The 3,027-nt window shown below is 38.8% G+C and overlaps 1 pseudogene; it reads right to left on the reverse strand.

Annotated features, from left to right (window-relative positions):
• Nucleotides 1-1,584: 1,584 nt before the first annotated feature.
• Nucleotides 1,585-2,533, reverse strand: LOC147465367 (uncharacterized; annotated as a pseudogene).
• Nucleotides 2,534-3,027: the final 494 nt, after the last annotated feature.

Genomic DNA, 3,027 nt, shown 5'->3' on the forward strand with positions numbered 1-3,027 from the left:
TTTTGCAAAATGGGGTATAGACTTTGTTGGGCCAATACAACCACCTGCTTATAGAACCCAAGCTCAATATGTCATTGTAGCTACGGACTATCTAACCAAGTGGGCAGAGGCTAAACCAACACAAAAGAATGATGCCAGAACCACAGCCGCATTCTTGTATAAGAATGTGTTCACAAGATATGGAATGCCAATAGAATTTGTCAGTGATAGGGGAACTCATTTCTTCGATGAGGTAATTGAGTATCTGCTTAATAAATTTATGGTCATCCATAACAAATCGGCTACCTATCACCCATAAGCAAATGAACAAGCTAAGCATACGAATAAAATTATTAGCTCAGTATTGACTAAAGTGGTCAGTTTAGAACGCAAATATTGGCAAATGAATCTCCATGCCACTCTATGGGTTTATAGAGTTTCATTTCAAGATAGCTTTAAATGCTACACCCTTTAACTTTGTTTATGGTCTTGATGCTATACTACCGATAGAATTTCTATTGCCGACACTAAGGGTAGCAAAAAATCTTGAGTGAAGAGGACATGAATTATCAGAGAGGCTTGAAGATTTAGAAAATCTTCATGAGTAAAGACTAACAACTATAGCTCACATTTATGCACAAAAGCGGAAACAAAAACAGTTTTTTGATTCCCATCTAGTTACAAAAAAATTTAAAAAAGGGGACTTAGTTTTAGTCTACTCCCTTAAGCAACATATTCCCAAGTTTAAGAAAAAGAGAAACAAACAATTCATCATCGAAGACATATCTCCAAGTGGAGCAGTTAAATTGTCCACTCTACATGGTGAACCAATGGCTACTTGGATTAGTGGATGCCGTTTAAAGAAGTACAATTTTCCACTACCCAATGAACTGCTAGAAAAGATGCATGCAGCAAAGTAAAGAAAGATAAAACGATAGCAGTTCATTGATGAAGCCCAAGAGGAAGTTTCAGATCCGAGTACTCAAAAGGAAAGCAACTCTGAAAAATCAACAAATACCTATTCCCATCAACACTTTAGAACTAGATGGAAATTATAGAAGGATGCAGTATCAGCAGATAATGAATGGTTAGATGGAATGGACCTTCGCATCAAAGTACAGCTAAAAAATCATAGCACAAATGTATTGGTCGATACAGGAGCCCAAGTTTGATAGCTTTTCATTTGGAGCTTTCTCACATAGTTTAGGTTTTTCTAAGTTGCATGCAACCACTAGAGTGTTCACTTAGATGTTTCTAAGTTTTATCTATTTTTGCAAGTTTGCTGCATGTACTCCAATCCCTTCACAACAAAAGCATTAGTGTATTAATAAAAACTCCAACCCAACCCACTCTTCTTTGTATGTCATTCTTGTAGAAAAAACTACAAGGCTTCAACAAAAAAAAAAGTACAAGCACCACCATCAATTCAAATAAAGATTCCTCAAAAGCATTAATCTTTATGATCCAAAATAGTACAAGGCAAAAAGCATGCCATCAAAGAGATTGTTTTACTGGGAAATTCCAAAATAAAGCTCACAAAGTGTACAAATCACCCACCAAAATGTCAAAAAAATTTGAGCAAACTACTAGGCATTTATTTTTTCTCTACTTCTTTGAAGGCGTAAACCATCGGGGTTGATTCAAGATGAAAGTGAGATCTCTTTCACGTAGTGTTGGTTGATGTATAATCATATGCTGCTTACCATCCAACCCAAGAATCTGTGTGTAGACAAAGTATAGGTGCTTAGAAGCCAAGTAAGATTTTGTTGCTTTCTCTCGGCCTTGAAAATTAGGGCATGTACAGTAGGGCTCCATAGCCACATGCACATCATATACATCTTGAGTTAATATCTTGAACATAGCATGACGAGCAGGCACCAAAATTATCTCTGGCACAAAACAAGCTTCCATACGTTCTCCCATTTCCATGCATTTACTTGCCTCCTTAGAGACATCGGACCTCCATTTTTTGTTGCACTTGTCAGACGTTCCCATTGTCTCCCTTTCCTTGACAGCATTTGGAGAAGGAGCTCTAATCACAAAACCTGCCCCTAGCAAACCAGCATACTCCTCCTTTGATACACCTGTTCCACTCTCTACTAGACAAGTTGTTGGACTTTCCAGTGGTGACAATACTTGTTTGGCCACAACTTCAGTGTGATGCACATCATGGCCACAAAACCACATCCATTGGTGTTGCCTCTTGTCTTTGTAAGTTCTCTCTCTCCAAAAGCATGGGGCCACAAGTCCTGGAGACCTACTTTTCATGACATTCTCACGTCTTCTCCCTTCAAGCATGCCAAAACACTTATGAGAGACATTTTGAGGCATTCTTCTTATTGCCCGATGACCCCTTGGCACAGCAATCTCAAAATCACCAATAACGTGAGTCACTAATAGAAGGTATGGTGTCATCTATTATGTCATTATTTGCATGAATCTCCTCATCTGTGGAATCTGCATTCACATCAAAGCTTTGTCCCTCTTGCTCCATGTCCATATCAAACAAAATCTTTCGTGGTCGTCCGCACACTTTTCGTTGTCTAGACTCCATTACACAGCCAGGCTTATGAGAAGTTGTTTCTGCAAATCCTCTAGCGTTCTTTCTTTGCATTGTTTCCCTATCTCCATACAATAAAGGTTGCCCATAAAATGGTGTGCCTGCCACATTGCCCCTTGGAGAGCACGTGCCAACACAAGTGGGCTAAGAGTTTTTGCTTTATTTCTTGATCTCTCTAGATATGTTTGCATATCTGGACCAAGCCCTATGTATCTGCCTGCTAGATAGCCATGTTGCTTTGTGCATTGAATGTACGCATTGATGACATCAGTGACGCATGCATCATACAAAGAATTTTTTTTGCTACCACCTTCTCCAGCAAGCCAAGAAGCATGAATGGTCTCTGACAAATTGGTACTCGGAATTTGAGCTTTTTCCCAAGGACTCATCGATATCTGCATTCCACCAAAAAAAAACTTTGAATTAGTTAAATACAAAAATAGAGAAGATTGTGGTGAGGCTCATGATTGTATCATACTTCATTGTCT

Source organism: Adiantum capillus-veneris, chromosome 1 (genome assembly GCF_014529385.1).
Source record: "Adiantum capillus-veneris isolate H3 chromosome 1, ASM1452938v2, whole genome shotgun sequence".
Classification (NCBI taxonomy): domain Eukaryota; kingdom Viridiplantae; phylum Streptophyta; class Polypodiopsida; order Polypodiales; family Pteridaceae; genus Adiantum; species Adiantum capillus-veneris.